The sequence below is a fragment of the Anolis sagrei genome, chromosome 4, assembly GCF_037176765.1.
Source record: "Anolis sagrei isolate rAnoSag1 chromosome 4, rAnoSag1.mat, whole genome shotgun sequence".
Lineage (NCBI taxonomy): Eukaryota > Metazoa > Chordata > Lepidosauria > Squamata > Dactyloidae > Anolis > Anolis sagrei.
The window spans coordinates 17,521,977-17,536,264 of NC_090024.1; positions in this window are offsets into that span (position 1 = coordinate 17,521,977).

Below are 14,288 nucleotides of genomic sequence, written 5' to 3' on the forward strand. Positions count from 1 at the left end.
GTAAGTTCTTCTGTCCACTTATGGAGATACCATGCATTTCATAGGGTTTTCTTAGGCAAAGAATACTCAGAATTGGTTTGCCATTTCCTTCCTCTAAAACAGGCCTGCACAACATGTGGCCCTTCAGGTGTTTTGGACTTCAGCTCCCAGAATTCCTCACTATTGGACAAGCTGGCTAGAGCTTTTGGGAGCTGGAGTCCTAAATACCTCGAGAGGGACAGGATGTGCAGGACTGCTTTAAAATATACCCTACAGCACTTGGTATTTGTTGGCTGTCTCTCATTCAAATACTAACCCTACTTCATATGGGATCTGACGCCTTTAGGGTAAACACAGGGCTTCCCTTACCATACCTGAAGATAAAGTGCTTTGATATTCCAAGAAGACATTGCTTTGATTGCCTCCCTATATTCCTCTTTTTTCTTTTGCTAGGGTTGAGTCTAAATTTAGCTTGCTTTTCTCTTTCAAAATGGAAAGGCAATTTGGGAAGCACATCACATACAAAGCATCCCAAAGCCCACTTGCGGTAGTGGGTGAGAATGAGCTAAATATCTGAACAGCATATTAATGGAAAATCAGCCTTGTTATTGTGAGGATGATAGTGACTGCTTACATACGATTGCACAAAAGACCCTGGGGAATACCAGAGAGACCTCACAGGAAGCTCAGAGATCTAGAGAGCGGGAGGGATGAGAGCCGGGGCTTTGAAAAACAGGAGCCAATTGTCCTCCAATTCGCTAAAGGCTCAAGCGCAACATTCCTGAAGCAAAGCCTCCCCTGGGATTATTACCCAGAAGAGGGGAGGCAAAGACAAAGCAGGGCAGCTTGATGGTGTCTGTGATTTAAAGGTTTTTCAGCTTTCTCTCTCCGGGAGAGATGGAGCAGAGAGGAACAAAGTATTTCCTAGTCATTCATATATCTATCTCATGGTTTTTAAGTGCAAAATGCAGCACATGCTGGATTTTGTGGGGATATCAAAAAATGTGGATATCAGTGAAACCCGTTGAAGTGAAGGATTTCCACCCCAAATCTTGTTGGAGGATATGGAAATGGAATCCTAGGATTTACACTCTAGTGAGGGATTTGGACTTCTCCAATGGAAGGAATTTTAGTTGGCAAAGAGGCCTTGGTCCAGTAAAAGACTCTACCTGGCTGTAAATAAAATATGATCTCGATAAATGTTTGTGGAGAAATTAAGTTCCTTTAACAGGGGAATAATGGAAGCATCATTCCACCTGAACATTAGAATAATAGAATCATAGAATCATAGAATCAAAGAGTTGGAAGAGACCTCATGGGCCATCCAGTCCAACCCCATTCTGCCAAGAAGCAGGGATATTGCATTCAAATCACCCCTGGCAGATGGCCATCTAGCCTCTGTATAAAAGCTTCCAAAGAAGGAGCCACCACCACACTCCGGGGCAGAGAGTTCCACTGCTGAACGGCTCTCACAGTCAGGAAGTTCTTCCTCATGTTCAGATGGAATCTCCTCTCTTGTAGTTTGAAGCCATTGTTTCGTGTCCTAGTCTCCAGGGAAGCAAGCTTGCTCCCTCCTCCCTGTGGCTTCCTCTCACATATTTATACATGGCTATCATATCTCCTCAGGAAGAAAGAACTTCCTGACTGGAGTGCTTCGAATGTGATTTTCCTGCTTCTTGGCAGAGGGTTGGACTGGATGGACAAAAGGTCTCTTCCAACTCAATGATTCAATGATTCTATCATTCTAATGCATTCCCTTGAATGACAATATTAGAAATATATGGTAGAGAACTTCTTTTATACCGAGGGTTGTATGTTGTATGTATGACTATGTATGACTATGTGTTAATTGTGTTATGTATTAAATGTTTTGATACGGCCAATAGGCCGATCAATAAAACGTATCTATATGGTAGAGAATGTTAAGAGTCTACAAATTTACATAACATGGATCCAGAGCAATTAAAGTGGCATGAAACTGGTGTTTTGTGTAGTATGGATACACCAATAGTTTTCCTAGTTCATCCAAGGATACAGCCATGACAGTTAAGTTAGTATCAAGGTTCTGTACAGTGTGGTTGAGCTATGTGGTGAATAGTACTACTAGTAGTAGTCACCATAACTATCCTAGTCATACTATAATATAGTGTAATGGTTTGCATATTGAACTAAGGCTCTGATGATCAGGGTTCAAAACCCCACTCAGCCATGGAAACTTCTGAATGACCTTGGGCACATCACAGTCTCTCAGCCTCTTGCCAAGAAAACCCTGTGATAGGGATCACCTTGGGATGGCAAGCTACTCTCACTGCCATCATCTAGCCATATTCCCAATTGTGTTTCTTCACTGTAGAATTACTGTCAGTTGACATTACAGTGGAGTCTTGCTTATCCAACTTAAACGGGCCAGCAGAACTTTGGGTAAGTGACAATGTTGGATAATAAGGAGGGATTAAACGTCAAATTACATTATGATTTTACAAATTAAGCACTAAAACATCATGTTTTACAACAAATCAACAGACAAAGCAGTTTAATACACAGTAACATTATGTAGTAATTACTGTATTTATGAATTTAGCACCAAAACATCACAATATATTGAAAAAGCTGTGGATCCCAGCAGGAGGCAGACTGCATTGGATAATACAGAACATTGGATGAGAAAAGGTTGGATAAGCAAAACTCTACTGTACTTTGCTGTCATGGCTCAATGCTGTTGAATCCTGGAATTCAAAGTTTGGTGAGGCAACACAGAAGGCTAAAGACTCATAAAACTACAACTGCCCTGATGTCGTAACATTGAGCCATGGCAGTTAAAGTGGTACCAAACTGCATTAACTCTAGATGCACTCCAACACTTTGGCAATTAGACCATGTTGTCAATGGCAAACATGATCTCTCTGCCCCTTCAATTGTCAAAGTCTATAACATATATTTTTATTAAGATGCTGTTTTTTAAAAAATTGCCTTTGCTTCCCTCCTGTCATTTTTATTGTTTTAATTAGTCACTTCCCTGGTGTCTGAGAGGATGAAAAGTGTTTTTTAAACATTTAAATAAACAGATAAACAAAATAAACACTGCAGTTCAGAAAACACCCCTTCTTTGGCCACAAATGGTCACAATTACCCTTTCCGCTCCCTGTTCCTTGAGGCATGCAATTCTTTCCTAATGATCCCCGAATGATTAGCCTTTCACCTTAGGTCATTCCTGAGTCCCTGAGAAGATGATGCAACTTACTCTTGCCTGAAAGCAATGTGGATAATAACTGAAAAATTAACTAAATCCAGCTGCTGCAAAATTGTTGCAAATCAGCTTGATCTTACTGCTTCTGAGAGATCAAGCACATCTTTCCAGATGAAGGAATCTGCTGTTATTACTCCTGGAAGAAATGCAATAAAATAACATAATAAATATCACTTTTCCTATAAGAGGAGGCACCTAAACCTTTGGAACACTTTGTTAAATTTGACTCAGTCATGAAGAATTTGAACCTGCGAGAAACTTCTGGTATGGTTTTCTCCATACTTCTTGTGTTGGAGCCTAGCGTTCTTTCCCTTGTTCTCTTTTCTTTCTTGGCTTCTGATCCTCACGTTGAGGAGGGATAGATTTTTTTTGAAGGCTAAACTTCCTTTGGAAGTACAGTTAGTCATTTATTGGAGTTAAGGCACAAAAGTGACACATCCTGAATTTTTGTGTGTCAGGAGGAACTTGAGAAACTGCAAGTTGCTTCTGGTGTGAGAGAATTGGCTGTCTGCAAGGACTTTGCCCAGGGGATGCCCAGATGTTTTTTGGAGTTTTATCATCCTTGTGGGAGGCTTCTCTCATGTCATCGCATAGGGAGCTGGAGCTGACAGAGGGAGCTCAACCCACTCTCCCCAGATTTGAATTTATTCATCCAAATATATCACAGATAGATTCATATTTGGTCAATGTAGACCCCTATAATGCAGTTTAACTTCACAAACAATGTTGTATGGCAATGTAGAGCCAACCGCATTGATTATCCACAAGCCTATTGCCATGCCTTAAACCTCCATGTATTTAGATGATGTACCTTTCAACATTTCACAGATAAAACCAGGACATGTGGTCATGCAATGCCAGAGTGTGGTCAAGGTGGTAATAGTCCTTAATGAGGAAGCACATACAAATTTCATAAGATTGCTGTGGTTTGCTTTTGCCTGAGTCTCCTGGGAAGGACAAATTTCTACCCACCTACCATCTTCTCCTGTATGCTTGATGCTCTTGTCAAAGTACATTTTTTGTACTTTGAACTCAATTTGCAACAATAGAAGTAAGCTGAGGACAAAGGGTAGGAAGAGTAGAGCGAAACTGCAACATTTTAAATGCAGTTGAAAAAATGGGATGAGAGAAGATTAATTAGGATTCCACATTCCAAACTAGGACACATGGAGGGTATGTCATTGGTAATTTATTGGTAGTTCTCAAACTATTTGTAGACCCCTAGAGAGTATGGAGTATACTCTGATATATTTTGGGATTTCCCTGGGCCATTTTTCACATGGGAAATCCTTGAGCTCCCTGAGTAAAACACACACTTCTGTAAAACATAATTTTAAAGCAGCAATCCACACCTTTGTAGCAAATATGTACCTCATCCAGAGAAGTGGGATTCTGCAGAAGATTTGGGAGTAGGCCTAGCTTCAAGTGCCTATTTGGCAAATCCTAATGAGACACGACAGAATAGCTCTACCCAAGGAAGTGCACAAGGGTGCAGCAAAGATTGTTCAGAAAGAGAGAATCACAAGTGCAGAAACCTAATTAGATACAGCCATGAGGAGTGGTTGCAAATGGATAGTTATGCTAATTATGGCAGGTTTTGTTGAAAACAATATATCCAGATCTTAGTATCTCATTGCTCTTTCTGCCTCTGGAACACTCCTCACTCTGCTAGGATCTAGGGTATGATCTACAGTTGATGAGGAAGGGAATGATGGATAACAGAGTTTGAAATCTGGGTGGGACTTTGATGAGAAAATGGGAAAGGGATCAATAGAGGAAAGTGTTCCAAACCGGGATGGGACTTCAATGAGAAGATAGGGGAGGAAGCTGTAGATCAAGGTTCAAAAGCTGGATGAACCTTCAATGGGAAAGTGGGGAAGGAAGTGTTGGAGAAAGGAGTTTAATAGAAAGGTGAAGAAAGAAGTGAGGGACTCGCACTTTTGGAATGACAGCAGTGGAGTCCTGGACAACATAAAGATTTGGGTAAATACTATAGCAAGTGAAGCAGCAGGTTCAAACTTGTGAATAATCAAACCCATGAAAGTGAAACTGGTGAATCTGGAGGGCAAACTAGTAAGAAGGAGAGGAAAAGGAAGAGGAGGAGGTTTTTGTTACTTGCCTCTCCTTGCAACTCGTAATTGTGACCTTGGCTGAGATGCCTGGATCTCTCCTTTGGACAGCTGTTATCTGTGTGCTGTCTCATGTGTGCAATCACAAACCAGACTGTTTTCTAGACATTGCTTAACTTCTTATGAACTCTGCATGTCACTTTCCCAACATTTCTGCAAATTACCATCAATGATACTGGTAACCTATTGCATAGAGCCAACACATTAAAAAAAGGATTTCCAACTTAACTGAGCAACATACTACTTAAAGCTTCAGCAACAGAATAAAATTCCTCCTTAAACAATGCCTTGTCATTTGGACAAATCACTGTTGTTTCACCATTTTTATTCTGCACCTTAATGACAGCAGTGGTTCCTAGACAGCTAAGAAAAGGAGAAGAAATAGGTTTTCCTCTCATCTAGCATTTTGTATGGAAATGTTACCAAGAAGGAAATTTATAATGCATTGCCTACATAAAACTGAGCGGTACGATCAGGCATTTTGCTTCGTTAATTGCTCTTGAGTTTCATGGTCCAGTTCTGCTTTCTGCATTGATTTATTAATAAATCCGCATCAAACTTGAGAGATTTACCATTTTTTGGCCAGAATTGGTGTGCAAAATCTGTCATTTCCCCCCAGTGATTTATGCAACCTCCTTCCGATTGGTCTCGGCTTCCCGCCTCCTCAGATAATGAAATCTTAGTTATTCATCAAAATCTATCTTTCATGCACTAAATGTTACAAGCTATTTCACAAATGAAATAGGATTCATGTAAGCTGAAGCTGACATCCAGAATCAGGACTAAATGATACTGCAAACTCTTTCCGACCTGCAGAAACAGATACCCCGTATCTGATCCTTTATCCTGTCTCTCTAAAACAGGCATGAGCAAATTTTGGCCCTCCAGATGTTTTGACCTTCAACTCCCAGAAATCCTAGCAGCTGGTAAACTGGAATTTCTGGGAGTTGTAGGCCAAAGCACCTGGGGACACACAGGCTGAAAGCCACTGCTCTAGACAGTCTACATTACATAACTTTACATAGCTACATAGTGGGGGGGACGGGACTAAGAAACTCTGTTAGTGAAATGCAGAGATGTGTATCAGAACACCAGCAAGAATATCCCAATGAGCAGTGATCACTTTGCCAGGTCCACAATGTAACATAACAACAACCCCTTACTGGGTATTAATGATATGGGGCTGAATAGTTCTGAGTTGTATAGACTTAAGTCTTCTTACAAAGGCATACATTTCTAACAGGATTCCAGGCACTTACTCTGCAGAAAACTGAATTTGTTGCCCAGACCATTTTTCTAGGCAGAAACATTGTTTTCTGCAACAAAAACAATGTTTTCTGCACAAAAATGCAATTTTCTTCACAAAATCATTTATGAGTGGAAAATATTTTGAATACTGTATTGCTTTTAAACACTTACTTGCAACAAAAAGAAAACTGCTAAAATTACTAATTGGTTCTTTAAAGAAGAAAAGGAACAGAACCACCTCTATCTTCAAATAAAAATGTTAAACTTGGTCTAAACTATTTCCTGACTGTGAGAGCTGTTCAGCAGTGGAACTCTCTGCCCCGGAGTGTGGTGGAGGCTCCTTCTTTGGAGGCTTTTAAACAGAGGTTGGATGGCCATCTGTCAGGGGTGATTTGAATGCGATGTTCCTACTTCTTGGCAGGGGGTTGGACTGGATGGCCCATGAGGTCTCTTCCAACTCTTTGATTCTATGATTCTATGATTCTATATGTCCTGGGGAGATGTGTTATGCATTATGTTTCTGATCTTGTCCATTGGTCCTGATTTACTCTTGTTTGATTTGTCTCTTAATCCTGACAGTATCATGTAACATCACAAAATAGATAATACAGGCTACTTATTCCAAATGAGATGGAACAATATAGCAATAAATCAATTCTGAGAGGTTGTATACACGGGCCAAAAAAACCGAGATCCTCCTAAACATCCAGGGGCTTCCAGTATTAAGTCAATTGGTATAAATTGATTAAACCGATTTTATTCTGTATTACAAGAAGTTGGAAAATGCTCTGGACTGGCCTACCATCTGCCTGGGCTATCACCTTCATCTCCTTTTCCCCGTGCTATGACGAACAAGGAAAAAAGGATGAATTGGACCTCTGTCGCCCTCCTGTCACCATGGCAGAAGGCCACAGATTTCTGGAGACCTTGCAACCAAGGGAAAAGGAGGGGATAACTCCTGGAACTACATGGTCCAGCATTGGTGTAACACTGTGGTTCCTAACCTTTTTTGACCAGGGACCACTTTGACCTGGGACCATGCTTAAACATTAGTACCAAAAGGGTTATGAATCAGTTTTTGGTCAACTTTAGATTCATTTTGGTTATTTGGGGTATTGATTCAGTAAATTGCATTGGCTAGACCACATCAGCTCTAGTTGCTGATATAGAACATATGCCATCCAGTAATTGCCATCTGCTTGCCCACAGAAAACCATATTTAATAAACCTTGGCACTATAAGAGGGTTGCTATCATTGCAACAGTGTAGTAACGGTGAGGTCATAGACCATAATTTAGTTTTTGTGGACCACAAGGTTGGGAACCACTGGTGTAAGGGATATCCAAGGCAAGGTGGCAGTACAATGGGACCAAACAATTTTGGCTCCACTGGACAATTTGGATTCTGCATTACTACAGAATGGAAACAAGCAGTGTAGTTGTCTCCAGTTCCAGTCCAGAGTAGAGCTATTGCAGACAAGCCTTGGATTAAATGGCATATGTAAATGAACCTTGAGTTTTATTCTGAATTTTGAAGGAGCTGTCTAAGGTGCTAGACCTATCTTGGGTAGATCCTAAAACGTGAAGCAGATTCTGCCAATAGACCTGTATTGTTCTTTGATCTTGACTTCCAGCCCGTTTCACTCCAGGTTTCTGTGCGTAGTTTAGCCTTGGCATTACAGTCCTGAACGGATATATCAGTTCAGGACTGAAATCCCAAGGCTAAACTACGCACAGAAACCTGGAGTGAAACGGGCTGGAAGTCAAGATCAAAGAACAATACAGGTCTATTGGCAGAATCTGCTTCACGTTTTAGGATCTCGCATTAAGCCCAGCAGTCCATCAACCATGAAAAACTCCCTATCAGTAATTCTTGCTCAGTTTCAATTCCCTCCCACACACATATATACATACACCTTGTTTGGTTCGTGTTTATCAAAAGGCATGTGATGAAACCATACTACATACTTGGTGGAGTGCATTTGGTTTGGTTCTATAGGCCTGTGTAAAGCATCAGCCATAAATCACTGGGCAAGGACTGCTTAGATTAAATAATCCATATAATATAAACATGTATGACAACACAGATAACCTGTAGCTGGCTGTTGTTTTCACACCTACTACATTTGAATTCAAGGTTCTTCTGCTACTGCTCCACATCACAGTAGTAGGCATAATTTTCCTCATTGTAAAAGCTATGGAAAGCTGTAAAGTTGCTTGCTCACTGCAATTAATTTTAATCATATTTGCTCTGTGGTTATTAGTTATTAATAGGGCTCTTTGACCTGATTAGCTACCTTTCATGTTAATTAAGTTGAGTTGAGCTGATGTGGAAAACATTGGTAGCAATGTACCTTTTAAAGTAACAACAATAGCGTTTGGGGATTTGTGGTAGTGTTGTGTGACCTGAAAGTAGCAAAATAATTCAGGTTTTCTTTGGATATTTTAAATATGCTGTTGTCATTGTGTAAATTATTAATGTAGCATTTGTTGTTTGTGAAGATACCCCCCCCCCCCTTTCAAAACAACATCTTTGGTGCATTTGCTTTCACTAGACTTTGCTAGGCTGTAAAGCAATCATTGTTGTTTTGAGGTTATGAAAAGTGAGGCTGAAAGACAATATTGTACACAATCAGTTCTGAGGAAGGAGCTGAATCTAGATACATACCTACTAGCATTCTGTACCACAAGACACTAACAACAGCTTGCTATTTACACACAGAGATACTGACTATTTCCTACTGTCAGGAAGTAATGAAATAACTGGAAGGAACTAGAGCACCTTTAAATATTTAATTTCCCCCTAGGACTCCAATGCAGACATGGAGACACTGAGCTAATTCATGCAATTTAGATGAGCTGCTCCCAGAGCTTAGAAATAATGTATTTAAAATGAAGTTACTTGTAATGTATTAGTTTTTAAAATCACAAAGGACAGTTGCTACTTTTCAACAAGAATAACTTAAACATGACAATGTTTTGACTTTATTTACAAATGATGTCATAGTGCTAGAGGACGTGGCACCAAAACATGCAAAAAGAGCCACTGTGTGCGAATAGGTCTAATGCTATAGTAAGTGGAGCCATAGCCTAAGGCTATTTCACAAGAGATGCATTAATTAATCAATTAATCATTTATTAATTATTTTTATTAAAATTGTGCATATTTCTACCTTTAATGTGGGATTTCAGATACAGATAAGACAACTCCAGATTAAAACAATAAAATAGCTTAAATAAGATAACATATCAAATATGATGAGATAAAATCACACAAAGTCTGCACCAACAGAATGTGTATATTGAAAATACATGAAAGACCAAGTAAAATGCCATGTTTTGGCTTGGTACCAGAAAGAAATCAACATTGGTACCCACTTTGGTATCCAGGAGGTCGAATGTATATATAGCTGACTGTATTGGTGATTTTTCCAATACACTATTGAGGTGCCAATAAATCTTATGGAGTTTATCACATTTTTTTTGTCGTGTCAGGAGCAAGTCGCTTCTGGTGTGAGAGAATTGGCCGTTTGCAAGGACGTTGCCCAGGGGACACCTAGATGATTTGATGTTTTTATCATCCTTGTGGGAGGCTTCTCTCATGTCCCCGCATGAAAAGCTGGAGCTGATAGAGGGAGCTCATCCGCCTCTCCCCAGATTCGAACCTGCGACCTGTCGGTCTTCAGTCCTGCTGGCACAGGGGTTTAACCCACTGCGCCACCGGGGGCTCCTAGTTTATCACATAAAGAAGGCAAACAAGCATTGAAGCAGGATCATCACCTTTTGTGATCATACCTGTCACATGATGCCATGCATGTCTCATTGTTGGTTTAACTCTTTTTCCTTATATCATGTGTTTGATGGGGAAACCTATCAATAGCCACAGATTGCACCAGGGTCCCTTCACTTGGCTGGTGCAATGAGGCCACTCTGCTTCTCTACTGGCATGCTGACACTGAAGTGACTTCAGTGGGTGGGATTCTCCTCCTCTCCACTCTTCCCCTAGCCCTCACAATGATTTGTTGTTTTAAAGCAGTGGTTTCCAACCTGTGGTCCATGGACCACCAGTGGTCCACAAGAACTAAAATATGGTCCACAGCCTCACCATTACTACACTGTTGCAACAAGAGTGACTGGTCTTGTAAAACCCTCATATAGTGCCAAAGCTTATTAAATATGGTTTTCTGTGGCCAAGCAGATGGTGACTACTGGATGGCATATGTTCTGTATCACAAACTTGAGCTGATGTGGTCTATCCAATGCAATTATCTGAATCAGTACCCCAAATAATCAAACCAAATCTAAAGTTGACCAAAAACTGATTTGTAAACATTTTGGTACTAATGCTGAAGTGTGGTCCCTGGTCAAAAAAAGGTTGGGAAGCCCTCTTTTAAAGTATTTTTACTAATCATTTCTTACAGAGTTGCAGACCTGTGGGAGGACTGAGTTATGAGGCGAACCAGATGTTTGGTTGTAGGACTATGGATCAGTGAATCACCACACTTTCACAACTATGGAAAAGTCATTATCCATGATTGTGTGTCTATGGGGGAATAAAGTCTTTTGGCTTTAAATGGCACCACCAGCACCAGATACATATGGTGAGAAAGAGCAGGAACATGTCTCACTGCAGTGTGTGCTGACAAGGACAGGAGAGGAGGGGCTTGGAATGAAGGTGCCACCAATTTCAAGTATTTAAACTGCAACTAAGATCCGAGTTGATTGATGCCCCTATTAAACTGACATCAGATGAATCAGAAGTCCCCGGATCCACAAACCTCATGCTGAAAGTCTTCCTTGGAAATACCCGTTCTTGCGCTCATAAATATTGTATCTCTCAGCTCTCTTGTGTATTATCCTTTGGGATTTGATACTGACATTGGAAAGATGACCTCTCCCTCCTCCCACTCCAAACTGTAAGTAATTAAGGCATGACCTTGACAACTGCTGTCTCCACAAGAAAGCAACACAAGTGAGCTCAGGCAGGATAATAAGAAAGCCTCGGCAATAATGAATCCTTCTCTGCTTTGCCTCCTTAAACTTTCATTTGGGGGATGGGAGAGACCTATTTCACATTCCTCTTTTGTCTTTCGTCTTTCATGCTCCAGGAACTCTACAATTAAAGCAGATGGATTGATTAAGCTTTTGTAAGCTAGGCCTTCCATTCCTATTTCAGATGGCATGATTTCTAAGCCATTCCGTCCATCCTGACATCGCTGGTGGCAATGCAGCAAAGACAGCTTGTGTGCGTTTGGTAGTCACTGTGTGTGTTTACATGTGGGTATATTCCATCTTAGGCACCAACTCTGTAATGCTAATTTGTTTGTATCAGAGGAAAGGCTCAGTCCATAATAAACAAACAAATGCTCTCCAGGCTGAAAGCAAGGCACAACGCAAGAGCAAAAGCTGATTGGAGAGGGACAGGTGTCTCTGCCATCTGTCACTGCCCAGCCAAGAACATGAAGTAACAAATAATTCTATTAAACTGGAAGGCCTTAGTTACAAGTTTGGCAGCTTGCAAGAAGTTCAATTTGTGTGCCTTTCTGCATCTCCTTGTCTTTTCTGCCTAGTTTCAAACCTCCCAGCATGATTCAGATCAGAATAAGGAGCCGGATATGGCCACCCATGAGTCTTTTGTTCCCCACTAATATTTTCTTTGATCTCCAACTTTCAACCAGCTCAGTAATTTAAAATTTCATTTGTACATATAGAGTCTGACAATAGAATTAATGCAGTTTGACACCACTTTTTACTGCTATGGCTCAATGCTATGGAATACTGGGATTTATAGTTTAGTGAAACATCAGTACTCTGGCACAGAAAGCTAAAGTTCTTGTAAAGCTACAACTCTCATGATTCCATAGCAATGACCCATGTCAATAAACATAATGTCAAACTCTATTAATTCTATTGTTCATGTATATTCCACAGTTACAGAAGTTTTACACTGCTTTCATTGCCATGGCTGTACCCTATAGTTTGATGAGGTACTTGGAATTCTCTGTTATATCTCAGCAAACTACAGATCACAGGATTCCTTATGATGTATCCATGCCCATTAAAGTGGGAACACAGTACTTTGGCCAAGAAATCCAAGAATCCATCAAAGAGCAATGCTAACTTACAATGCAAAGCTGTTGGAAGGATTTTAGTAAAGTATGGGAAGCACTCCGGACACTTTCTGCATGTGATTATACTTGGGAAAGGTTTGCTCCTAATTGTTATCAATTCTGTTGGAGAGAGAACGATGCATATTTCATGCTAACTCACCTTGTGTTGCTATTAGGGCTGTACAAAATTATCGTTTGTCCTCATAAGTCAGAGACATTAATTAAATTTGTACTTATGACACAATATCCAACACATGGGTGTGGCCTACGTCAAAAACTTAAGAATTGAAACTTACACAATACTTTTTTGCTTGACTTTTTGTAAACCACGGAAACCTCCCAAAGTCAGTTTCATTTTCAGGACAAGCAAGCAAAACAAAGCCCGAAAAAACTGGCATTCCTCTTTAAATTAATGGCCTCTCGCCATTAGGAGAGGAAAGCAGCAAGGAGAAAGCAGAGTTCACTGGGAAAGAGACTGAGAAAGCACTGAATTCTGGGAAATGTTGTTTAGGAAGGTGAGGAGCCCTATGCCAGAGAATTCAAAAGACCCTAAATGACATTTTCGAGAATTTTGCTCAGGATCAGAAAGCCCCAATCAGGACAGGGGAGAGATTTGTCCGTCTCTGGCAGCGTCCAGCCAGAGATTCAATAAAGTGTTGAAACAGCAAAAAGGAAGACTGACTGATACTTCTAGTAAGCAAATCTCTGTGCTGGTCTGGGAAGAAACCCCTAAATGGAAGTTATATTGGTTAATATGAGAGACATTCAATGAGATAACGGTTGTGGCCTTTTTTGAAAAAAAGGTTTTGTCAAAATATCTAAAACCAGTAGATATATGAATATTTCTGAAAGTTGGGGGAATGATCCCATGTTATTTTGTGTCATTGTATAGAAAATTCAAGGAGATGGGTCTGGCAGTTTTTAAAAATGTTGTTTATAAAAACTTTGACAATTCCCCAAAAATCCACGAATAAGTGAAACTTTCTGAAACTTGATGGGCTAACAGTGGTCCATGTATTCTACCATTGTAGCACATTTCACCCCAATAGCTGTAGACATGAAGGAGAAAAGAGACCCTGAAGTTTTCCCACTTGCACAATTACTATAATGAAAAAGTAACAAAATTTTGTTACTCTCATTATATTAATGAAATTTTCAGTAATGATACTTTAGAAACACTTTATAAATGAAACTCTGGTGCCCACTAATTTTGCAATGAGTTTTGAAAAAAGTTATCAATTGCACAGCCCTAGTTGCTGTATTAGACACCAACACAGAAAGACTTCTCTTGAACACCCTTTAAGGGGCTGCAAGGATTAACATTATTTCAAGGTTCATAGTGGAGAAGGTATTTGCCATGATTATAAGAGGCACTTCAAAGTTGAGTGAGGAAGTTCTTTTGAGGAACATCAACAGAGAACTGAAACTTCAGGAAGTGACTATTTTGAGCCACATTGTCTCAGCATCCTTCTCCTGGATAGTGGAGCACTACAAGCAACACTACATTTCTTCACAGTATTCCACAGAAATATCATAGCCATTGGTATCCATTGGAGTTAGATTCCAGGACACCCTC